Here is a 26,510-nt window from a genome sequence, read left to right as displayed (position 1 = left end):
AACGCGCATTAGGTGAAACTGAACAAAGATTTTCCTTCACGCTTGAAAAGTCATAAAACGACAGCTTGATTTATTTGTACCGAAGAAATCTTCCTGCTTGACTTTTGCGCATGCGCGCCCTGTTAGCTTTTAAATTATGCTAAGCTGCCTCGCGCTTCGCTTCACAAATGCCGATGTCTTTATTTGATAAATGTTTCCACATGCTCTGTAGATTAGGTCAATTTCCAAGTAAACGATCTTGGCAAAACTGTTATTTTACTCAACAGCGTGTCTCACAGCCTTTCCCACACAACGATCACTGTCGATGCACATCAACAGATACTCGAAGGGGGAACTTGTTAACTATTGTGGTTGTAGATTACTACAGCAAGTGGTGGGAGGTGGAGTTTGTAGAAGTGCCAAATACTGTTAGTGTAATCAAATTTTGGAAAAATCTGTTTTTAAGAGAAGGGTTCCCCAAAGAAATTGTTTCGGACAATGGTGTCCAATTTGTGTCAAAAGAAATGGAGTGTTTTCTTGCTTGCAATGCTATCAAACACAAGTGTGTTACGCTATACCATCCACAGGCAAATGGGCTTGTGGAAAAAATGAATCGAACATTAGTTGAGTGTATTCAATGGGCTATACAGAATAAGTTTGATATCTGTAAATCTGTTGAAGAAATGCTGTGGTCACATAGATGTTGTCCAAATGCAGTTTCAGGCTTTACACCATTTGAAATGTTAAGAGGACGACCACCTGCTTCTAGACTGTGTCCTTCATGGTTGAGAGAGTGTCAACATAAGAATGATCATATGCAAAAAATGGACCAGGTCGTGAGGCCAAGGGTGGAAAATTCTCAGAGTAAAATGAAAGGACATTATGACCTTACGCACAGTGTCAAATCTGTGGAAGACAAATTGCAGGTTGGAGACTGGATTCGTATCAAGGATCCCAGTCACGTTCCAAAAGGATTGTCAAAATTCAGGCCTCCTGTCAGGATTGAGGTTGTGTCTAGGAATGCAGTGAGGACTAGCAAGAATGAATGGTGGAATAAGGGAAGAGTGGTGAAAGTGCACAATTAGGTTGCTGTTCCCAATGATTCTTCTCTTCCATCCAAACTGATCTTGCACTCCTGTGTTTCTCCTCCATCTTCTCATTCTGATATTGATGTGTCAGAATCAAGGGGTTCTGTTCATCCTGATCCTGTACGTAGGAGTGATAGACGAAATATTGCCAAACCTCTAAGATATCGTAATTGATATGTATTATCATTAGGTCATTTATTGTATGTTCATGATTTGGTGCATTAATGCCATGATGTTTCATTTGCATGATTATTAATGTGTCTACTGTAAGTTTATGATTTGTTGCATTGATGCTGTGTTATTTTATTGTTGTTTATTTGTTTTATTCTTTGTAAACAAGAGAGATAGTGTTGTGATCTTGCATTCATTCCACTAAGATGACATGTCTGTGGAATGTGGAACGTCCTGTGTGAGCTTGTAGCTCAGAGGTTCCAGAGGTGACTGTTGGTCTGGTCTGCAGCAGCTGTGGCTAATAAATACACTACTTGAAGTAATTCTACTTGATGTCCTACAATCATTATTACTTCACTACAGCCACGTACCAGACTCAGACATCTTGAAACCCTAATCCCCTGTTGGTATGCACAGTCAGGGCAGGATGGTGATTGTAGCAGTGGTAATGGTGGCTCACGTTTGGCGGAATTCCTTGTAGCTATGGCTCAGTCACACACAGTGCCCGCTTGCCGGCGTTAAACGTAATATCCACAGACAAAACCCTCTCATTTCGTGCAGATCAGAGCTGGTAGATGGTGCAGGATGGGCCCTGGTATGCTGGGTTACGGCTATCACACTGGATTCTTAATTATAGGCAGTGGTCGAAGTGGGGGAAAAAAAGTAGGGGAACTGTGGGCGGAGAATCAGAGGGCAGGAATAACCTGAGGATTGGATCAGTGGGCGGAGTTAGAGGTGTGGCCAGGATCGGCAAAACATCCCAATCTTTAGCATTTCACTGACCAGTTACAGCTTATTATGTTATGTAATTCAACCAATGGATACACATGATTATTTAACGATTAATATGAGTTATTGACATTAAAATAAATTCTCAAAGTGGGATATGTTTCTTATCACAGAATGTCCCAAATATGCTTAAAAGTGGAAGCACAAGTCATTTGTTTCTGAGCCATGGATTTTCTGTTGTCAGCAATATAACCAGAGACAATCAATTTTACGTGTGTAAATCACTGTATAGGAAATGTTACATAAGACAAAGGACTACAAGGTGTAGGAGTCACATGACAACCATATTAGTAGGCAGTATAGTTTAATAATGATTGATCTGGAGAAACACAAACTCAGAATTTAAAACTTAATACCATGATTGGGGGTTCACTTTAATAATCATTATTGATTTCTATCCAATTAACGCTTTTTGCAACATTAGGATAATCAAAGGCTTAGGGATAAAAACCATAAAGCTCTAGTTTATACCTTGCAGTTTGTATGCAGCTCTTAGATGAAAGTTAATAGCTCACTGTTCTTTGATAGGATTTTAACTTATAAACTGCAAGTAGCAAAAGGATCTTACTGACAAAAGCAGTAACCCACTGACCTATTTACAATATGTGCACTTTGTGATGGGCATGGTACATGTTCTTAGCAGCAGGCACATTAACCCTCTGCACTATCTTTCCATGAGTCAAAACTTCCACCAGACAAAACTCTGATCTCGCTCTAGTAAGATGTTTACTCACCGGAGTTATCATGACATTTTTATTATTGCTGAAAATTGCTGTAGGCCAGGAAGGAGGCAGCAATTGCTTTTAAAACCATAATATACAACGCCCCCAAGTCAGCACCCGTTGCGGTCACACCGGTCGCACCACCCTAGTGCCAGCTCTTCTCAGGGGTCCTGTGACCTCACTGTTGCTCTAGGGTCTGCTACTTCGTAGGCCTGGCAGCAAGACTGGTGGTGAACTTCAGTTTGGATTGTGGTGGACAAGCCTTCAAGGTGAACCTTCACTTGGCACTGCTAGGGTCCACCTGCTGGTATTAAGACACCGGGGCTTTTCCGGATTTGCAGGGTCTTCTAAAGTCTAGCGTGGGAATGTGCTCCCTCAGGAGAGTGGTCTGGGGGACTGCTCATTAAGGCTGAACCTGGTTCCCCAGTTCTAAATTCGGCTTCTCTGCCCCCAGTGCTACATCCGCTCCCTCACTGAACACCATACTGCCCAACTGAGAGAAATTCACACTGCCTTCAACTACAATCCAATTTGACCTGCTATAAACAACTGGATGCGACTCAATTCAAATTACGCACTCAGCAAGAGCAATATGCTGCCTAGAGGAAAAGTAACAACATCCTGGAAAAAGCAAACACTTATAGGAAATGAAAAATTAAATAAAGCATATGAAATGTAAGCAGAAACAACATGGTTAACTTAACGCTTTTACACTCACTATTCAGAAATCAGGGAGTGCTTCTGCCTGAAAACTACAGGGCCCAGAAATGACCCATTTCAATGTCCACTGCTTATATGCTTACAAAACATAAGCAGTATGGTTTAAAAAGACCACATTCGTGAACACAAAGCCGCCGTACACATTTTGTTTTCCAATCCACCCATCAATCAGGTATCGCAGTACCTCCAGGTTTGGCGCACTTCCCCACCGGGGGGAAAACAGCGCTTCACTGGCAAACTCAGTAAAGTGATGCTAATGTTTTTGGGGTTTGAATAAAACCGATCTGGCCACTTTAAGAACACTCCGTCTTGCTTTATTTAGTTATTGATTTTTCATATTTTGAACCTTTTATTTCCGTGGCTGCACTTTGGAATAGAAAAATTTCAAAACGGCATTTCCAGCAAAAGTGTTTTTCTTTTTTGCATCCGTTTCACAGGGGAACAAATGAACGACAGGAAGAAAGAGAGGGTGAGAACCATTTCTTGAGTCACGGTTTTCGGTAAGTGAGGAGGAGTTAGACAGAGAGGGAATAAGAGTAAGAAAGGGGGGGGGGGGGCGGGGCAGCTGCCAGCGGCAGAGCAGAAGCGGACACCTTCTTTGTCTTGTCTGGGCAGGAAGCAAGAGACGGAGACCTTTTCCTTCTCTGCTCCCCGCCCGTCCCCGAACAGCCACTAATGCCAGCCTTCTCTGCAGGCCTTGGATATTTCTTGCGTCCCGGGACGCACGTTCAAAATAAAAAGTAGGGGAACGGAATCTACAGAATTAAAGAAGTAGGGGCACGCCATGCCCTGCCGTTCCCGCCCACTTCGACCACTGATTATAGGCCACTGTGTATTGCAGGGAATGAGAGCGCCCATGTTGCGGGCGCCAGGGGGATCGTGCAGGGGTCGGTATTCCGGTGTATTGGCAAGGTGTATTTTGGGGCCCGAGCCTCAGCCCCTTCAGATTCTACTGCCCTTCCCCGGTGCTTAGGCAGTCCAATGTGGTGATCAACTCCTTCTAGAGAGAGAATGCAGCAACAACAGGATTGAGCTCCGCCTCTGGAGGCCATTTTCCTCCACATCAGGCCACGCCCCTCCAGTTATAGCTTAATGTTTAAGGTACATTTTGCATGCATAAAGACAAGCAATTAAGATTGATAGTTACAAAGAGCTAAATATAAACTCTGGAACCTCATATTCTCCTCAAAATAAGCAATAAATAATTTGGGGGCTTCGTAACAAAGTTTCAATTCTATTAAGGACACTGAGGTTAGGATTATGCTTTCTTTCTGCGCTTTGTTTTTTTACTGCAGCCACTTTAAAATATCGCAATAAACTACCTTTCCCATCAAACTTTAGGAAATGTTAATTAAACCGAAAACCAATAGGAATACTGGTAGTCCAATAATAGTCCGATATTAGTCATCATGCCCCCTCTTTCTTTGCATGGCCGAAATCCATTTTTGCTTGCGTGGTATTCCTGTTTGGTCAGTTCATTTCCTAACGAGAACAGATAACATTCTACATGAAACAGAGTTCTCAAAAGATGCATTAAGCCATATAATGGTGAACGATTCGTGACCCTGACATACCTTGAAACTTTAACAATATTAGGTAACAAGTGTATTATCCAGAGGAATGCAAGAAATGTAAAGTCTTACTTACTCTTCCAATATTGCATGAAGAGGTACTTCTGTCCCTCTAATTTGGGTGGAAACTGTTCTAAGCGTGGGTAGGATAATCCTTGCCTCATTTTCCTTAATAGAAGTGAAACTTTGTTACAGAAGCTAGGACATTTTTTATTATATGTCAGTACCAGAGGAGGGTTATGCTTGGTCATAGCTTGTTGACCCCTAAAGATGCTACTGGTTTGAAGTAGAAATGCTTCACGGTAGAGTCTGAGGACCAGTCTGCCCCATTCAGAATGTCCTTCAGACGAGCCCCCACAGCAAAAGCTTTCAACACCATTGCACCTCTAGCAGAATGTGCACCAAACTTGGAAGTGTTGATGCCGGTCTCCTGTGTAACCTAGCTTGCAATGGTCAGGGATGAGACTGCGTGAAATGTTTCTCGCAATGCACTGAGGAGTTGGCGTTCCCCTGTGGGTCTGAACTGATTAGTCATAGCTTCATATGCTTGAACCCTTTCCATGCGCACATCGGCCAACGGCCGTCGCGAGCACTACCTCCCTAGTGCTGCGCACGTCCGTTGGCCGACGCGGCCCCGCCTGCGCAATCAATCACCCGCACTGCGGCAGATTTTACACCGCGGTCAACGGGTTAATGGACCTCACCACACAATTTGGGATGATCATCAAACGCTGGATAAAAAAATCAACTGTGAATTACACTTTGTACAGCTAAACACGTAAAAAGTAACCCCATCTGGGGAAATACTTTATCTGTAGTATCTAGTGCCTGCCAACAGACACCCTTCTGCATAAGTTCAGGAACAACAACATGGCTAACTTACTGTAAAGCTCTTTCTGAGAGTGATTTGCTGCTTTTCCATGACAGGAGAGTTTTAAGAACGTCGTTTACATTCCAGAGCACTGAATCCTTTGGTTCCGAGGGGAAGGAAAGGTTTGTCGTTAATCAATTACCATATTAAAGGATGCTTCTCTATGAGAGGCCCTTTGATCCAAGGATGCCCTGCTGAAATAGTTAAGCAAAAGGTCTTCACTGATCTTTAAGCCGAGCCCTTGGACACCAAGGATCAAAACCAATTCAAGATTAGTACATCTGACCCTAAGGGACACAGGTCTCTCTGGAGCCACCAGCCCAGCCTCTTCAGGCAGAACGGTATCTTTTCGTTGTGCCCTCTGCCCATGTCTTTGATAAGAGGCATTGAGCTTCTTGCAAAAGGACTGTGACAAATTTCCCTGTGATCCTCCATGCGATTAGAGACAGTTGTCCTGATAGGAGATGTGGATTCCGTGAGATGTTGTCTGAAAAATGAGCCAAGCGCCATTCCTCTTTTAGTTTGGAAGAATGGAGAACACTTACTGGAGCCATCTCCTTGGGAATTTCCTCACGATCCTCCTCTGCCTCCTCGGTTGCATGGTCCTCTGGAAGGGTAGAACTCTGAACATGGTCTGGTCTTGCCACAGACCGCGTCTAGAGACTTGGCCCCTGGAGGGGAATGTTGCAAGTTTGTGGCTGGCTGAGCAAGATGTTGCAAGTTTGTGGCCTGCCGAGCGCCCTCTGGCATGACCAGCTCTGGGAAATTCTTGGGGGTAAAACCACCCTGAGCAACAGGACCCGATTCCAAAAATGTCAGGCCTCCCAACTGGGTATCCACTTTGATCAGAAGAGATCTCCTGGGCTCAGTGTACAGGACACAGCTAGTTTTCCCTAAAAAGATAAGTGCTAGTTGTCCCCAACCAGATGGATTGTCTGGAGTAATGAGGGAACCAGATTGTTAAGCTTCCTCAGCCATAGCAAGGATTTTTGTGGGGCGCCCTGTAATGTCTAGCAGTTAATCTTAGCAGGACCACAATGAGCGAGCTATGCCTTAGTTTCGGCATCTCGTGTATATTTCCCTAGGAATGTAGCAGTCCTGGCAGCTATTTCTGGGGGTTAAGGCCACCTTGCCCTCGAGCAAGGGATGAGGACATTCCGCCCTGTCACGAGCTAGAGTTTACTTTTCAAGGGGTTTCCTCAACTTGCCAGCAACTTGCCTTGCTACCTCGTCCGCTAGAGACCATTTCGAAGAGCTGGGATGCATTAGGTTATCCGGGTCCAGCATACCAAAGGTATCTGAGTGATGAGATTTGAAAGGGGAGGAGGTGGTGGGATTAGCCCCAACATCCAGAGACTGATGCCACGGCCTCGAAGGGCACAGGTCTCCATCTGAATCCCTGTGAGAATCATCCGCATGGGAATCATCAGCCTCCTGGGAGGAATTATGCAGAGGTCGGCTGGGTTGCAACTTCTGATGTTTGACCCAATGGAAGGGGGCATTGGAACTCTGGGTTCTTGGAAGCCAGAGACTGAAACAGACACGTCTGCTTGAGGTGGTTGAAAGTGTCCGTTTCCATGCCCTGGACGTGTTCACGTTTGGCCCCAACCTTCCGAGGTTTTTTTTCAGGGACTCCCACCTGCTGCGAGGGATTGTGAGGAGTTGGAGGATTTATCAAGATAAGCGGTTCCGGATTACAATAGTCTAGTTGAAGAAGTTTACGTTCTAGAGGAACGATGGCCAAGTTGACCGCTTACATATTGACTCATCCACTGCGTCGCAGAACTCCTCCTCCCTATAATCTTCCTCTGCCTGTTGCACTTTTGGCCTTCGAAGGCTCAAATGTGATTAAGTTGCCAGCTGGAGGCTGCAGTATGGTGTTGGGGTACAGCAGGTACAAAGCTTTTTGCTCTGGTCTGTGCCCGCGGACCACTGCACCCTCTTATTTCTCTAGGCCAGAGGTCTTCAAACTTTTTTAGGATGAACCCCCCCAGCTGAATTATTTTAGATGACGGGCCCCCCCCACCAACTGACAGATATTTCTGGAATCTGGTACACTACATCAATGACTGCCATCCGCATATCCCAGGCCATATCCGGCAAATAATGTTTAGTAAACTGCAGGTTTGTGAGTGGGTGTGGTTAAATGACAGAGGCTTATTAACCAGTTCAAATAAAAACTTTCCAAGATAAAATGTGCACAAATTGTTTTTACTAGGGTTTTACTTATGAGGTTGAGTCATAGTGGGACAGTGCTATCTGGAGCAACCCATTCACCTCCGAAGTAATTACCCTCAGGTCAGGTAAATACCTTTCCTTCCATAGCAAGCAAGTGAAGAAAGCCTAGCACATTTATTTTAAAAAGAATGATCTCACTGGGTGCTGACATCCCTTCCTGTGATGTCCTGTGACACCAATGCGCATTGCTTATGCTAATTAGTCCCCCCACTTGTTTTTTTTGGACTTGTGCCCTGAGTGGGGGTTTAGGACACGTCAGGCTTATGTTTAAAAAAATAGAACTAATAAAAAGTGAATGATGTTGCCTATTTTACTTCAGAGCAATGTTGTCTGACAGACTTTGTGGTGATCAAATGGATCTTGGTCCAGCTGCACAGTGAACTGGCAGCATTGCAATGCATGTAATACAGCGGCGACCGGCGCAGGTAAGAGCGGTGAGGCGGCAGCGGGGAAGTGGACAGATGATGGAATAGGTCAAAAATAAAACCTATGCGGTCAAATTAAATAAATATTTAAATCCTACTCAGTCCCCCCCGCCCCACTCTACTGCCCCACTGCGCTTGCCTGCACCAGCCACGACTGATGTGTGCCCCTCCATGGAGTGGGGTCTAGGCAGAGAGTAGAAAAGACTGTTAGAGGCTGAAAGGGTTTATGGGAGATGCCCAAAGGCAGTGCTTAATTAATAATAATTTTTAAAAAGTAAAGGTGCCAAAGCTTTTATTATGTCACTTCTGCCAGCACTGGCTCTTGCCAGGGCGGCTGTATATACCGGAACTGCTGAGTCTTGAACGAACAAGCACACGCCTCCTTCTTCCTCCACCCTCTTATTTCTGCCTCTGTCTCATTCTTGCAGGTTGTTTTCATCCCTGCCTTATCCCTTGGCCTCTGTTTTCACAGCTTTCATGTCCTTTTTCTTTCCCCCTATTCTGCTTTGCTCTCTCTTGCTCTTGGTCAAAGTTGGATGATGAAAAAAATGAGTACGGGGCCACCACCTGCCAGCTCCGATATAAAGGAAGCGCTGCCCACATGTGGAGTCAGGTCAGGTATGGACTTGTTGGAAGCACAGTTCGTAAGATCGCTCTTTGCCCCAGAACCATCCTTGGTCCATTCGCCTCAGCCGCCTATGTGCTGCAACGTTAATCATGTCATTTGTGTTCATTGCCTTTATGCTTCTGATTGCATTACTATATAATTGTATGTCTCATAAAGTGCAGATATTCAGTCAGGCAACAAGTGGCACTTCACAGAGGTGCTAATGTAAGAAATAAATATAGGGAGTGAACTGCGTACATTGCCAGAAATCCTTCCGTTTGACACAGGCATGGAAAAGCAGCTGAAATTTCCCATCATCGAACGCTCTCTTCTGCCTTTCCGCAAGAGTGGAGAAACCCTACTTTTCAGGCACGTTGTTGCGAGATCACGACGAAGCATTTCTTTGTGAGCAAAATGCGACAGCTGCAAATTGTGCGAACTAGCCACGCTTGCAATTTACATAGCTACCCATTTGCTACTGGCACAAAATGAACATTGCACAATCAGTACATGTAAAAAGATATTGAATATTTAGGTTCAGGGCCGCATGCTCAAAGGATGTCAACCTTGTCACTGACAAGAACGGCGTTCTTCATAGTTCTCACTTTTTTTTAGTTGCCTTTCTGAGGCTCCCGGCATAATTTCCACTTGAATTCCATTTGCTTAGTCCAAATAAAATGGTAGTTGCTTAATTGATTATACTCTCTCATGTGAGGGAACATCAGCTGCCAAACCCCACAGTAGCATGAGCCAACTGCGCTTCATTTGTCCCCTAAGCCATTTGTTTTCAGCCTAATATAAAGAAAGATCTGTTTTAAAAGTGTGCTCTTTGAACGCAATGTATTAAACAAGCATGAAAATGGCTACAATAAATGTGCACTTTTGAAAGAAAACCGTGAGTGTATGGCATGCCCATACTTACCTAATTTAAAGATAAACTTTGTGCTTCCTTTCTGTGAAAAGCTGACCATCCCGGCACAGTTAATTCCCAGAGCTGAAATGTTTCGCTTTCGGTTTCACAGCACAGGAGACACTCTGCCTACCACTGCAGCTGAAGCATTTCAGCTCTTGGAATTGGCTTTCTTTCGAAATTGCAAAAGTATGGTTGTGCCCCATCGATTTGGAAACAGTGAAAGGTTAGATCTTGCAGTGGAGTTCGTGCCCCCCCTGAGATGGTGTTGCGCCCCCCTGGGGGGGGCGCGCCCCACAGATTGAAGAACTCTGCTCTAGGCTATGCACATGGGCTGTTCCCGCGGTGCGTGAGCAGGTATTGTAAGTACTGTGCTGCCAAAGTACAGACCCCATCCGTGGCTTATGAGAAAATCAATGGGTTTGAGTACCCAATTCGGCAATACTGACCCACAAGGGCATCCACACTTCAGAGGCTGAGCTAACACAGCCAATCCAGACCCCGCTGGGGTGCCGAGTGCCACTGGTTAAGGCTCTCTAGGCGGCATGAAGCTTCGATTCAGATGGAGCCGCATGTTGTCAAAGAAGCCTTAGGTGCGCCCCTTTGGGTGCAGTGAGGGCGCCCTCTGGTGGGCAGATGTAACGCACCAAAATACAGCAAGGAATGTAGAAAAGGCGACGCGTGATAAGCACTGAAATGCGTACCAGCGGCACCCCTGTCATCACCGGGGAGATGATACATTTGATTAAACCCATGAAATCGCCTGGAAACCTCAAACCCTCAGGAGAAAAAGAGGAACTTACCTCATGGGTGCAGAGCTGCAAAGAAAGAAGGGCACAATGGCAAAGAAAGGACTGTTATTGTACTGCCTGTATTCCTATTGGTTGTTGACTTATTCTCCTTTCCATAGCTTTGATGGGAAAGGTAGTTTATTGTGATGTTTTAAAGTGTCTATTGTAAAAAAAAGTAAAGCGAAGAAAGAATGCATGATCCTCGCCTCCGTTCCTGACATTGAATTCAGTTCATGGTCTGCAAAATTATGCTTTTCAGGGACATTTTCTGCCGAACATTTAAGTAGTTTGATATTTGCGTTACTCTCCCATGTTTTTTGAGTGCTAGAAACAAATTGTAAGATCGTTGGTCCTCACTGGGTAATACATAAAGGACACTCAGGCAGGTGGGCTGTAACTCCGTTTATTTGCATAAAGTTATCGGGAGCGCCGGAGCGGAGCTCCGTACTGGATTGAATTTGGCACGCTAATGCCGATACAAAGAACATGGCCGCTACGGGATGTCCGCTGACGTCACACGCAGTGTGCGTCGCAGACTAGACCGCTACACCACATCTCCCCCTTCATAAACACTAAAGCTACTGCAACCCTTTCAACAACAACAACAAAAACCAATCCCAGCTGGAACAGTCTTACTTGTTGTCCATACTGAACTCCTCGAACCTCCTGGGCAACATTACTCTTCTCCCACATCGTGTCCTCGCACTGCGCCCACCTGGGGTCGGGGTGGTCTCGACCCCGTCCAGGCAGGATGTTTCACCTCTGAGTCCTGCACCACTCCCTTCTGTCGCTTCCTGCTCCTCCGGGGTGTCTGTTCCAGGTCCTGTGCTATCCTCTCTTCTTTGTCGCCCTGTTCCCAACCAGGGACTGCCGTCCCCCTCGCTGGATCTCCTCCTTGCTGCGCCCGAGTCCTTCATGGCACTAGCCGCCTCTTTGTCACCGGACTCGTCTCCGGGTTCCTTCTCATTGGCGTGAGTGCATCTCCCCATTCGGTCTTGGGACCATATCTTCCCGTCGCTGAGCAGGGCTGACCTGGAGTAGGGCTCTACCATTTGGAACGGGGACGTGAACTTGCTGTCTCCTTTCTTCCCTTGCGTGGGCAATTTGACTCTCACCCACTCACCCTTCTCGAGTGCGACGTCCTTAGTGTTGTGTTTTTTGTCATAGTATTCAGTGTACACTGCCTGCGCTCTCTCCAGATTCCTGCGTACGACTGCTGGGGACCAATGGCTTTGTACTGTCAGTCGTTTCAACGACACGTTGTCCTTCGTGAAGGGTTCTCTCCCTCTGAGTACACGGAAGGGGCTGTAACCCGTGGAGGTGGGTGTTATTCGGTAGGCCCTCATCAACCGCTTCAACTCCTTCTACCAGTTGACTCCTTGGCTGATCGCAGCCTGCACCGACCCCATTATTACTCTGTTAAATCTTTCCACCGCTCCGTTTCCCGCAGGGTGATAAATCGGCGTGTGCCTGATGGCGATGCCGTTCCTGTCCATGAATGCCTCCCACTTGGCTGATGTGAATTGCGGTCCGTTGTCGCTTAGGATCGCTTTGGGGATTCCTTCCCTGATGAACATGTCCGTGAGGAATTCCAATATTGTTTCTGTCTCTGCATTGTCATTCACATGGACTTCCGGCCATTTGGAGTACCGGTCAATGACCACCGTGAGGTACTTCTGACCTCCATTAGAGTCTTGTATGGGGCCCAGTACGTCAATTGAGATCTCTTCCCATGGGTTCTCGGGGCAATCAAAACTACCTAGGGGCGGATGTAATACTCTTTGGGTCTTATCCACGTTGCTACACTGCTCGCACGCCCTCACGTGTCGTTCCACCGCGATATCTATTCCTGGCCACCAGTAGTCTTCTTTCGTTCTCCCCTTAGTCTTCACTATCCCCAAGTGGCCTTCATGTGCGATGGCGACAATGCATGGCCTCAGCGTGTGGGGGGGAACTACTTTTCTTCCTCGCAACAAGAACCAGGGTTGATCCCCTATGGACAGTTCTTCCCGGACCTCCCAGTATTGCTTCAATTCTTCCTCCAGTAGCCTCTTGTCCGGCCATCCCTTGGTTACGTATGCTTTGACCGCTCTCGTTTTCTCGTCCCTTCCATATTCTGTCTCCCATTCTTGTCCGCTTATGGCCCTCTCGTGATCTCCGGTGACCGCCACGGCATACTCCTCCCATCCACCTTCGTCCTGGGCCTCCGTAACTTCCTTGGACACTGCTCTGCTCAGAAAGTCGGCCACCTTGTTCTTGTGCCCTGGCAGGTACTCCACGTCGTATACATAGTCTAGGAGCCTCAGCGTCATCTTGGCGATTCTAGGAGTGGCATGTTCATGCCTGCTGGAGGTGAGGACCTTCACCAGCGGTTTGTGGTCCGTGCGCAGTACGAACCTTCCTCCCCACAGGAATTGCCGGAACCTCTCCATCGCCCACACCACTGCGAGCATTTCCTTCTCAATGACGCTGAACTTACTCTCGTTGGGAGCCAATGTTCGGGATGCAAAGCTGATCATGTTGGTTGCTCCCTCAGTGGTTCTTTGTGCGAGTACCGCTCCTAAGCCCCGGTCGCTGGCATCCGTAGTCAGCACCGTGAGCGCCGTTGGGTCGAAACCTTGAATGGGCACCGCCTCGCTGATGTGTCTCTTCACTTCCTCGAACTCCTGCTGTTGTTCCTCCGTCCATCGGAACGTGATTTTGTCCTTGAGCAGTGTCCTCATGTGGTGGGTCTTGGAGGCAAAGTGCGGTACAAACTTGCTGTAAAATTCCGCCATGCCCAAGAACGTTCGGATGTCTTCCTTGTTCGAGGGCATGGGTGCGTCTTTGATAGCTGCCACGTTGGACGCTTTGGGTTGGATGCCTTCCTGGCTAATCTCGTGCCCTAAGTACGTAACCTTGTTCATGCCAAACTTGCACTTGTCCCATTGGGCCGTGAGTCCATTCTGCTTTAGCACAGTGAGCACTTCTTCTAGCTTTCTGTTGTGATCCGCTAGTGACGTTCCCATGACCAAGATGTCGTCTTGGAAATATTGGATGCCTGCTTTCTTATGGAATAGTCGGTACATGAGCTTTTGGAAAACAGCTGCCGCTGAGGCGAGTCCAAATGGCATCCGTAAAAACTTGTAGCATCCGAAGGGTGTGATAAAGGACGTCAAGTGGTTACATGACGGGTGCAGGGCAATCTGGTGGTAGGCCGACGTCAAGTCTACGGTGGAGAACCATTTAGCTCCTTGGGTCTTGGCCAACATCTCGTTGATCCTAGGGAGCGGGAATTTGTCCACCACTATGTTTTTATTAAGCTCCCTTAGATCCACACACAGCCTCACCTTCCCGTTGGGCTTCTGCGCCACCACCAGGGGTGCCAGCCACTCCGCGTTGTCAATCGCCTCTATCACCCCGTTGTCCTCCAGTCTCTGCAGCTCTTCCTGTACCGCTGCCCTGGTCCGAAATGGGATGTTGCGTGCTTTGTGGGACACTGGACGGGCCCCCTCTTTCAGGTGTATCTTGTGTGTGAACTTCGCTAGGCGACCGATGGAGTCCTTGAAGACTTCCGGGAATTCTTCCTTCCACCGCTGTGCCTCCTGGTCCGGACTGTCGTCGGTCATGAGCACTTGCGTGCGCCCACCTGGGTTCAGTTTTATTCCCAACTCCCCTTGGTCCTTCCAGCCCAGTACTGACGGTCCTTTCTCCGCCACGTATAGTTTTCCCTCGCATGTTCTGCCCTTGAATTCAAAAGTGAGAGGGCAATACCCTACCATGGGTATGGGCTCCCCGGTGAACGTCACCGGATGAATGTCCGTCGGTGTCAGGCGATACTTTGTTCGCGTGGCGAAGTCTTCTTCCCATACCTTCCTCCTTATGCACATGTCGCACTTCGGTTTCTTCTCCACCGAGCTCTCTATGCCCATTAGTTGTTCTTCTACTATTAAGATCTCGTCGTCTTCCTCGGGGTTCTGCAGCTCACTCTTCACAGCTAGCATTGGAAGTGAGGGGATTTAAACATTTTAGCATCTGTTTAAAAACAAAAAAAAAAAAGTTGAATTGATGCCTCTGCTGTCATTCTCACGTTAAGAGGGTCTTTCCAGGCAGTGGTTTTAAAATGTGAATCGTTTTTGCCCTCTCAATGAGATAAGACTTTTACAAAAATAACTTTGTGTTGCACTTTAAATACGCATGACTTTTTTTTTTCTTTTCAGTTTCTCATCCTTGAGTCAAACTTTTAAAAATAGCACCAAATTCCTCAATCGCAGCGATCAATTTCTCACGTGGTTCAGTGGGTTTGACTTGGTGAAGAACCTTTTGTTTGGGGTGTCAGGGCATGAAGGCTATCTCAATCAGTACTGTCTGGAATCTGAGCCTGATTGTTCCAGAGCCTAAACGATAGGTGCCACTCAACACAAACTCATTTCACTAAATCACTTTTTCAAATAGTATTATTATATTTCTATAAATAATCCAAGAAGCAATCGGAAGGAGATCCACAAGCTAACTAGAAGTGAGAAATAAATAGACAGGACAGCTGCTGAAAGGACAGACCGACAGGGCTATGGCTATACAAAGCTGTCTTCCAACTCTGGTCCTGAAGCACAGAGGAACAAAATCAAGCATGTTACCATAAGAAAGGAACCATAACCCAGTGGCCTTTCTCTGTAATCTAGGCCCCAAGATTGCTATAGTTTCAATGAAATATTCTGCTAGTTAGATTTAGTATGCACTTCAAAGGTACTATCCAACGGCAAAGCCACACAAACAGATGTCATCTTTATAAAAGAAGACGAGCAACAATTCATGCACTCAGTTGTGCAAAATCAGCCTTAATGTCACTGCAAAATAAATAGAAGAGACTAAGTTCATTCATGAGGGAGAAGAGTTAATGCCAGCCTAAGATTGTATTCCATTGATCAAGGAGTTTGTGTTGTTGATTCTACAAAGATAGTTAAAGCCCCCAGACCTTCTAAAAGGCCACACAGAAATCGTAGAGCACAATAATGAAAAATTTCCTAGCTATCGTAACGGAAAGTTTCAATTCTATTAAGGACTATGGAAGGGCTGCCAGGGGGTCTTGCTCCCATTGGTCATCCTCATAAACATCATATTGGAATTCCGCCATGGTATCCTCTAACCACCAGGGGACGCTGAACAGGAATCGGGTGAGGGAGTATACCTCAACAAATAAGGGGGGCTGGGTGACAGCCTAATAAATGCGGGCAATGCACACAATTACAAGGGCTAAGCCCTGGACCCCAACAGCCCTGGTGTCAATTAATTAAAAGGGCAGCCTGCAGCAAAAACGGGTCCCCAGCAGACTCTGCAGTACTGACTCCCCAAAGAGGAGCGTTTTTGGCCTAAACAATACGGACCCCCAAGCAAACAGCAAGAATGCTGACAACAGCCTGCCTCAGCCGCTCCCACGGCCGAACGCGAGCCGCCGAGTAGCGCCGGACTCGCAGCAAAGCAATGAAACAGAAAACCAAGTCTAACTGAAGAACAAAATCGGAAACACACGGCGAGCGCGCGATTCCTGACTTGCGCGCCGCCCGTACACCGCCGTGAGGTAAACGGCTATAAAACGGTACGGCGCTACGCGCCTTAATAAACAAACACAATGAGCAAAGCAATAAAACAGCGCGGCAGGCAAAGCACAATGCGCTGCAATAGATTAAACCACAGAAATACAGGTCAATATTACATAACAGAATGAGAAAAAATTTTGGACTTATCTTGGCTGCAAGCAGCGAAGAAAGAGGAAGAATGGGCAGAGACGGGGACTACCTACACATTGGGAGCCTGTGATTGGTGCAGAACATGGACACTCTAGACTAGGACTCTATGGTTTCTTTGTTATTCCCTATGGTTCATGGGAATAGTTTGTTTTGGTTGACTACAAATGGCTGCTATTCAATAAATGTGAAGAAAGAATGGCATAATCCTCGCCTCCGGTCCTGACATAGAATCCTAGGTTCCTTTCATAGTTTAGAGCAATAGTTCATAAAAGAGCCAATGTCTGCAGATAGTCTGGCAGCATCCTCTACATACATAATGCCAAAACTGATATTTTAGTATTGGGTGAGATGGCTCCAAATTCCTCCATGATTGAGTAGGTGAGTATTAAGTTTGAGTTCACTTCCAACCACACTCCTGAAATTTAAAAAGAAAATTGGGGTGTTATTTTTTTGATGCAGAACTTGCCTTTACTCCAAAAATCAATTTATTGTTAAAGGTTAAATCCTCCTATTAAATCCCAGTGAACTCATAGATTATGTTCAAGATTCTTTCCACTGTATACCAAACTTGATGGTTGAAAGTTCTAGTACCATCAAATTGACTCTCAGCTAGAGCACTTTGAGTCCGCCGTGCTTCATTAGATGTCTGATACCTAGGCTGAGAACAGAAGTTATCCATCCCTACTTCCGTAAACCTTGTTCAGGCCGCCACTTGACTGATAGCATGACTCGAAAAGCCTAACGATTGAAGAATACTTTAGCTCAACTTTCATGCATCTGATTACATTCTTAACTACTTTTGCTGCATACCATGTGTTCCTTGATGACTGTACTTTCAAGGTCTCACTTAAGTAAAATTTAAACTTAAAAGGGTGATGATAGATTGTGTATAGCATATCGAGTATCCTCTTGACATATGCTGCCTTAGCGGTGTGTTATGCAAGTTTGTATTTGTATACGTATATTTATGCGCAAAAACAATGAATTTGTTTATTCTAATGTAAAAAAAATGTCCAGGGTTTGGAATTCTAAACTTCGGCTAGTGCACAAAAGATACCAAAAATGTGTTCATCAATTTTATTTCTGCACCAGTTATCTTTTACTTCAAGCTAATTTCTTGCACTTTTACAAACACACTCTCAATCATACACACAAGTTTGAAATACTGAAAGTTTTCAGTTGTAGGCCTTGATCACTGGTATAATGACAGGACTTTGCATCGTATCTTTTTTTCTATTGTTATACAACAGTTGACTTGATCAGTCAATTAAAACAAGAAGCTGGCATGAGAATGTGTTATTACAAGCACTACAAGCACAATTCATGGAAAAATACCTTTGAAAGGCACAGACATAGTAACCCTTCAAATGCTTGTTTTTTGTAATCCGAATGTCAGTGTTTTAGAAAACTTTATTATATGCATTTGTAAAGTGAATCCAATGATACAATATAAACACTTAACTGTTCTGTTTATGTCATCAGTATTTTCAAGAACAGATAGATTGCTGAAGCACAAGCGAACTTGTGGTGAAACTGTATGTAAAGGAGGAGCCGTTGCAGACATAGAACCTGGATCATCGAAAAGTTTAGACCATTTATCCGGTAACTTTGAGTTATCTCGGGGAAATGCTAATTCTTCTGGAAGGAGAAAAAGTAAATGTAAAAGTCAATCTACTGAAAACAAAGAACACAAATCTGGCATCAAAATGAATGAACAACAATTTCCAATTAATTCAAGCTTGCAAAATTATGCAGTTGAGATTCCTGTAGTGTCTTCCAGTAGTGACTTGGTTGAAATGAGTGTAGAAGAAACACACGCAAGAGTGCCAAAGTTGGTTTTCAAAAAAGTAAATCGACAAAATGCTGAAAAAAGTGAACTTAATTTGATGTCTGCCATGCCAGACATGGTTAGACAAAAACATTCTACAAAACCTAGTAGTACTCTTGAGCTGACAACGAGTTCGGGAGAAGAAAGCATCAGTCTTATTCAGAATGCAAATACTAAACAAGGCCAAAATAGTAGCAACTATGATGATGCCATGCAGTTTTTGAAGAAAAGAAGATATTTACAAGCTGCAAATTGTAATAGTGCCTATTCTGTAAATGTAGGACACATGGTTTTCCAACAGTCGGTCATTCAGTCTGAAGTTTCAGGTGTTATGGACAGTGAAACCCCATTGGCGCTGATAGATTCTTCTGCTCTGAGTACTGAAATAAAGGACTGCCAGGACAAATCAGGAATACCAGATGAAGTGCTGCAGTCTTTGTTGGACCACTACACTCACAAATCAGAAAGCCACAATGAAGTTCCATTTACTATAAGTGAACATGTGCATTTAACACCATTAGGACAACATTTACATTTGTTTCAAGAAAAAATGTTTGCTCAGACTCTCAGTCAAATCAAAATGATAAAGCAACCATGTTATATGAGTACTCCAAATACCTCCAACAAGCTTTAGAATGAACGAGCCATAGCACTAGTTTTCCTTTAGGACACGGTTTACAATTAGTTAGTCTCTCTTCAACTTTGTCTAATCATTCTTTGTTTTCAGACAAGCAGATATACACTACATCTCCTCTAGAGTGTGGTTTCACCCCATCCATTGCTTCTGTACTACCTTCGACTTTGCCAAAGTCTCATTTTGGAATGCTGGTAGGTGCACAGCCTAGTTTTTCTTTATCAACTTTGGAGTCCACACATCAACAGTTGACCCCTTCACAAGAGCTTGCAGATCAGATAGACCCACAGAAAAACGTGGAGACCTCTCCAGGCTACCCAATCTCATCTCAGGAATTAAACAATCAGAAGGAACCACAAAAACATCTAAAATCATCTTAAAATTTTCATCTTAATTCCTCAGAGTTGGACAACCAGATTGATCATCAGAAAAAACATTGGATCTAGAGAAACTTTTCAGATTGAAAACTTTGCACAAGCATTTGGTTCTCAGTTTAAATTGGGCAATAGAGTACCACTGGCCTTTAACACTAACTCTAACTCAGAGATAGACCATCGAATACGAACTTCAATAGCTGAATTCTCAGGGTACACACACATCTTGTGTGATGTAAGCGAGTCAGGTAATTCAAGAGTAAAGACATCAACCAGCCAAAGTTACAGGTAAAATCCCTTGGAGCTGAATGTCTTTTAATATAATTGTTTATTTTAATTTGAGGACACTGCAATTAGAACATTTCTTCACAATCGTGTTAAGATTAATGTAACTGATGCCCTTTCAATGCAATTTTTGTATTTAGTTAGGTTAATATATTAGTGGGATGTTAGGTCAATTTGTATTATGAATTTTAATCAAGATAGTGGTTAATAAAAAGGCTGACATTTTTCATTTTATTGATAAATGTGAAGCAGTCTACGGTGTGCATGTAGATTGCCAGGGAATAGCCCATCAACTAAAATAAAAGTACTGCTCGCTCCCCTTTGTTCCTTGGATTAAGGTTTACCACAATTTGTTTACTCTCAGGAATGCATATTAAAATAAGATATTTTCTTAAATATCTTCACTTTAACCCCTTCAGCGCTCATGACGGAGCCCCTCCGTCATGAGCCACGGGTGCCGTGTGCTCATGACGGAGTGGTTCCGTCATGCTGCGGCCGTTGGCCGCCGCTCCTCCCACGCTGCGCTGATTCCCCGCCTGTGCGGGCGATTAGCGCAGTGGGCGGAGTCATGACGGAACCACTCCGTCATGAGCACAGCTCAACCGTGGCTTATGACGGAGTGGCTCCGTCATGAGCACAGTGCCACCGCGCTGCCCCCAAACCCCCCCAGCGCTGCGGCGGAATTCCCGCCGCGGCGAAGGGGTTAATAGATTTACAAATGTTTAGGTGAATGGAATACTTATTTAAGTAAACATTTATAAGAGCTAAGAGTCACTGGATTGCTAAAGTACTCTTGAGACCCTAACAAATTCAAAGGCTCTTGATTAATTTTCTTCCAAGCACCACCAGTGTCCATAAGTAAAGGCTATATTCTATTGGATCCTGCATCCAGCGATAGAAAAATAGCCTTAATACTGCATATTGACATGTTAGTAGCACACTTGTTCAAATAATGTATGTACAGATTTACTATGATATACCTCATGTTACTGTCTAAACAAGCCAGGGACGTCAATCCAACTGTAGTTGAATAATGTAATTGGCATTGTGCAAATGTATTACACTTTTGTTATAAAAACAGTGTTTAAAATTATTACTTTGAAATGACAACTTGAAACTCATTAGCTGGTTCATGTATGTGTTTTACCATAGTGCTTATTCAACTAGTAAACCATTGTCAAGTATTGATAGATGCCATTGCTATTAATTTTGAAGATGATGCCTATTTGTAGCATGGCGTCAGCTTACATTCCATACTTCCGTTTCTTTAATGTTGGGAACGTGTTAAAAATAAACTTTGTTTAAAAGGTCATTTGATTTAATTGAGCACATTGTGTTGGCAAAATGTGTTTTAGTAAGTGCAAAAAGAGACATCTTTTATTCTGAACTGATAATACAATTAATAGAGACTGTAACACTATTCAAATATGACCGAAATTAATGTTGTGCTGGTTTTCATTTTTTTATAAAGTCATCCATGTAATATTTTAAAATGACGCAAAGTACTTTGGTAAATAAGTTATAATAAAAGTTTTAAGGGAAATATTTTGCACACTGTACCTGTTTCAAAATCAAATTTTACACATTTTGGTTGTTTGAACAATAAAACATTAATAGTCTTTTGTCAAATGTTGTATTGGGCAGGACATATGGTACATCCTAGGTGATACAAGTCTGAAAATCACTTTACTTGTTTTATTGACCTGTCTCCTTTAGAGCATTGAATTCTGATTTCATACAATAGAGCAGGCATTCCGATAAAGTAAAAATAGAATCTGATAGAGACAACCAGCCGCAGATTCCTTAACGTAGAATTATCCCCAGGCGTGAGACTGGACCCGGAAAACTCTTGCCCAGCATATCTGTGCGCCGGGGGGCGGTACCTCGCGACTCCGCCCCGACGTCCTCCGCGGGCGTGATGTCAACGAGGTCACATAAGCCCCACCCCGGTGCGCTGACGTCAGTTTTCTTCTTTTCCGCGTGCAACGCAGACCCGGATCGTGTTCCTGGCCTGTTTCAGGCCTTCTTTTTACGCTTAGCGTTTTCTTGGGAACAGTGTGCGAATTCCTTCGGGCTTCAAGACGTGCTAGTCTTGCGCACGCCAGATGTCGGCGACGGACCCTCACCCCATCTGTATGTGGTGTTTGGGGGAGCCCCACGACTCAACGGACTGCGAGGCGTGTCAGCAAATAAAGCCGAAGTCCCGGCGGGAGCGCCAGATAAAACTCCTTTCGGCACGCATGTCCAGGTCGGCGGTGTTGCCGTGTCCGTCCCCCGCGGATGGCGTCAAGAACCGCCGCTTCCATCTCTGACATAGTCCTTCTCCCAGGCCGCAAGGGCGTCGCTCACCTGTTGGTGTCGCAGTTTGTCCCCGAGGCCCGGTCCCCGGCCTGTTGGGGGCATGGGTTCTCCACGGTTGTTGCGGCCCAGCGCATCGCCACCCTATCAGCCATTCCGCGGCGCGGGGGTGACCAGAGCCCAGATGGAGGCTTATGCGGCAGCCTTGCAGGCCTCTTTGGCTCTTCTCTTCCTGGGATGTCTGTGGATCCCTTGTCGCGTGCGGGGACTCCTGCGGTGGCTCCGGCGCCGACAGGTTCGGATCCAGGTTCGGAGGATGTGGTGCCGTCTGGGTGCGGCCCTCCGGGGTTCCCTCCTTCGGACCACGGCGCCTCTGCCTCACCGCAAACCCCTGTGGAGGTCCCTGTGGTGTCGTGGGAGGTTGCCGGGGCTCGGGGCGTGTCCTCGATTCCCCCTCGGTCCTCTGGGCAGGCGGCGGCCTTGTCTGAGGCCGAGGTGACGCCGCTCAGGCGCCGGCAGCTGCTGGCCCTGGCAGCGCCGCAGGGGCAGGCTAGGGGTCGGGCATGTCCCCGGGCCCCCCTCGTCCCTCCACACAGGCGGCTTTTCGGCGCCGTTCCTTAGCTGCCCCGACTCTGACCCAACCCCCCACGCCGCGCGTTGTGGCAGAGGTCGTTCTGACGTTGGGTCGTTGATTCGTCTTCGGACGCCCTCTCTTTTCCGGAGAATCGGCAGCTGTTTCATTTTCTCCGGAGACGGGTCGCCGCGCCATGGCTTTTTCCCCGGCTTCCTCTAAGGTCGGCTCTTCGCCATCCCCGCGCCTGCAGTCTTCGCCAGATGCGCCTCAGGTTCCCCATTCATCGGTCCACCCTCCCCCTTTTTGAGCTTGTCCTTTCCTTCCTCCGGTTGGGCTGGGGGACGGCCGCCTTAGCTTGCAGCCGTTGCCCACAGAGGAACTGCTTTCCCCGCCGCTGGGCCTTACGGAGGCGAGTGCTGCCTTCACTCGGGCTGTTTCCACGGCTGCGGGAATCTTGCGCATGGGCGATCCAGCTGCCCATTTCGCCATGGATCATCTGCTGGAGGTTCTCCATCAGGGCTCTGGTGGACGGGAGCTGCTTCTTCCCTTCGAGGCTGCGCTCCACAATTCTCTTTTGGGGGCCTGGGGGCTTCCTGCCACGGGGGACCCGGTGCCCCAGCCTCTTCTGCACCGCCATCGTACTGCTCCGCATGATCCTGTCGGTCTTTTTTGCCACTCTTCTACCAGGGGCCCACTTTTACAGACTGCCTTTCCCTCCTCTACCTCGGTGTTGTCTCCCCCATCACGGGAGGCCCGCTGGTTAGATTCCTGGGGGCGCAACATCTTTGCCTCCTCCAGTGCTGCTTTGCGGGCCCTTAACACTCTTTGTGTGTTAGCCAGAGCCATTTCTTGCTTATGGGATTCGGCGGAGTCCCTTATGTCTTCCGCTTCTCAGGAGGGTGCCTGCCTTGATCTGCGGCACCATGTGTTTGAAGGCCGGGAGCTGGTGGCGTTTATTCTCAGCTAGGCTCTGGACGTTTCGGAGGTGCTTGGTCGTACCATGGCTACTTCGGTGGCCCTTCGTCGCCATGCCTGGCTACGGGATAGTGTTTTCCCTGAGAAAGTTAGAGAACGGCTGCTTGACCTTCCCTTTGATGGCGCTCTGTTTCACGCCCCTGTGGATTCTGCCATTCAGAGGTTTCTTGCGGGGCTTCGCCCTGCTCCTCCTCTTCCCCCTCAGTGACCTGACTGTCTGTGTTTTGGGAGGTGTTCTTCCGTTGTTTTCCTTTGGCCTTGTAACGGGTAGCCCAGGTCGTGTGTTCTATGTGGTTGATGTGCCTTTGGGGTCCTTTTGTTGGGCCCTTGGTGCTGTTGGCTGCTGGTCTGGCCCTTTTTTGACTTGTTTTGGCTGTCGGTAACCCGGTAGGCTCTGAGATTAGGCCTTTGGCGTCTTCTTTATTGGCTGCTAGGTATAAGCTGTCTGCGGGTTTTTTCTGCAGGTCTTTCTGTTTTGTCCTCTGCTGTGGTCTATGATTCCTAAGAGGAGTTCCCATAGTTCTTGGGACGTAACTTACCCTATGTGGGGTACTGGTAGCTATTATATAGCTCAGTCCTGTGCTGGGGAGGTGTGGTCCCTTTTTCGGGCTCCTTGCTCTCCGTGGTGTCACGCTATGTCGTAGGTGCGATCTTCTTGCCACTTGTCTTGGTGCAGCTTGCGCTGGGTCCGTCCTTCTCCTTGTCACAGCGTCGCTCGGCCGGTCTGGCCTGCGATCTGCGGGATCGTGTTATGGTGGTTCTGCGTTTTTGTCATGTGTTTTGGCTTGCTCTTCTGTCTGCTGCCCCAGAGGTTTTGGATTACCTTGGCTTCTGTGTTCTGGTGGCCAGCTTGGGCCCGTCCTCTTTCTCTCTCTTTCTTTCTTTTCTGCCGGTCTTCTCCCGTTCTTCGCGGGTCAGTGGGTTTCTGGACCAGGCCCTTCCCTGGGGTGTGGCCTGGCCCTTCCTGGCCTCTGCTTTCAGCTGCCGTCTGCCTTGTTCTGCGTGCGCTGTTCCGTGGTGGTGCTGCTGCTGGCGGCGCTTGCCCGGCAGACTTGCTTGTTCGATTTCACCGCTGTGCTCTTTGATGTGTTCCCTTGCATCCCTGCCTCTGGTTCCGCTGGGGCTTTGCGCAACGGTGCTTTTCTTCCACCTGTGCTGTTGGCGGTGGAGCCGTTCCGGCCATGCCCGCAGCTTGTGGCCAAGGTGTATTCAGCTCTTTTCTATCTCTGGGGTTCGAGGTGGCCCTTGTGCTCCTTGAGGCTTTTGCGGCGCTGTCTGCCCATGCGGGGTGTTGGGCGATTTCCCTTGGTTGGGCTTAGGATCTCCTGGCCTTTTCCTTCTTATCCTTGTGACATGTCCCCTTCTGGGGCCCTGGGTCTCTCCTGGTGGGGAGGCTCTCTCGCAGCCCCTCCTCCCTTCTGGGTATGGCTAGGGTATCTATTCTACGTTAAGGAATCTGCGGCTAGTAGTCTCTATCAGATGTACAAGTTACTTCCCTTCTGTAACGATGTATCTGGTAGAGACTATTCTAGCTGCAGATTCCTTCACGCCCCGCCCTTCGTCCCCGTTCTGCGAGGACCTTCAGCTTGGTTTTCTGCGCTCGCCTCCCTCTGGGCGGCTTGTCCTCTCTGGGGGTCCTTTTCATTTTCCTTCCGTCAGGCTCCCTCCAGCTGGTTTCTCTCCAGTGTAGGGGCCTGCTTTTGCTCTTTTTAGGTCTCGCCTGGCGTAGGCTGCGCGCATGTGCAGTCTCGCTGGCGAGATTTAATGAAATGGGGATTTTTTAGTAAAGGGCATTAAGCCCCGCCCCTCTTTTCCATTGGCTTGCGTCACCGTTTATGCTAAACAGTGGCCAGCCATTGGAAAAGAGCTCCTTGTGACGTATTTGCTCGGCTTTTTCGGCCGTCCCATTTGTACGGCCTCGCCTGCTTTGCGTTAGTCGCAAAAGGTTTCTTATCTTTATGGGGTCAAACACAGGGCCCCATAAAGACAAGAAACCTTTTAGCCGGCGAGGCCGTCCAAGTGGGGCGGCAGAAAAAGCCAAGCAAATACGTCCTGGCGAGCGCTTGTTCAATAAAGCTTCAACTTCACTTGCGTGAAAAAATACATTGTGTACCTGCTTTCCTAAAGTAACGACTTGTTTATAATCGGCATCATCATATTGCGTCATATTTGAATTTCGTTGTATTGTACCATAATTGCATCGTAAATGAAAACTCTGTTTGCTGTGAGGTATTTACTATCTGCCGCCCCTGAGCGTGACCTGAAGTTCCATCCCCTCTCTACGCACGCTCTCGAGCTCCATTAGTTGAAGGTAATGTCTTGAATGGCCTGAGGGGCCGGGGATGCACCGGGACACACGGCAACAGCCAATAGACATGCGCCCTGACTCTGACATAGTCGCTGACCCCGCCTATGCACAAACCGCATCTGCACACTACCCCTGACAGCAGTTGTCTGGCTAATCGGCGCGAGCAGATCAACCCAGTCGAGCGCGTGCCTCTGTGACTACGAGCCGCGCGCTTCCGGCAGCCATACTCTGAGCCGCATCTCGGGAAGCTTGTTGTGGAAAAGGCTGCAGCCCCACCCCGGACCCGTTACACGGAGTGTCCACCCTAGCTCGCCAGTCTACATCTCATACGTCTCGTGTCGCTGGACAGAGATCTTTATATTAGTACCATTTGTTTCGAAATAGATACAAGCCCCTTCTCCTCAATCCTACCCTTTCAACAGACCGATCCGCAGTCTCCGTTTCAGGGCTTTGCCCAGAGCCCCGTTAGAGGAGATGGTAAATTGCCACACGGTAGGACCCAACGAGGCCCTAGTGGTGTGAGGTGAGTTTTGGCGGAAGGTGGTGGGGATGTTTATGGTGAGTGTACAAATCTGACAGTGTCCATTCGCGGGGGGGGCTGCTGGGAGGAAACCAGTTGTGTTCCT

At 47.0% G+C, this 26,510-nt stretch overlaps 1 pseudogene; it reads left to right on the top strand.

Moving 5' to 3' along the window:
• LOC146871352 (uncharacterized) overlaps positions 1–19,736 on the top strand; it is a 58,488-nt pseudogene extending 38,752 nt beyond the window's left edge.
• The last annotated feature ends 6,774 nt before the right edge of the window (positions 19,737–26,510 follow it).

The sequence above is a fragment of the Triturus cristatus genome, chromosome 1_1, assembly GCF_964204655.1.
Source record: "Triturus cristatus chromosome 1_1, aTriCri1.1, whole genome shotgun sequence".
Taxonomy (NCBI): Eukaryota; Metazoa; Chordata; class Amphibia; order Caudata; family Salamandridae; genus Triturus; species Triturus cristatus.
This window is presented reverse-complemented; position numbering and strand designations above follow the sequence as displayed.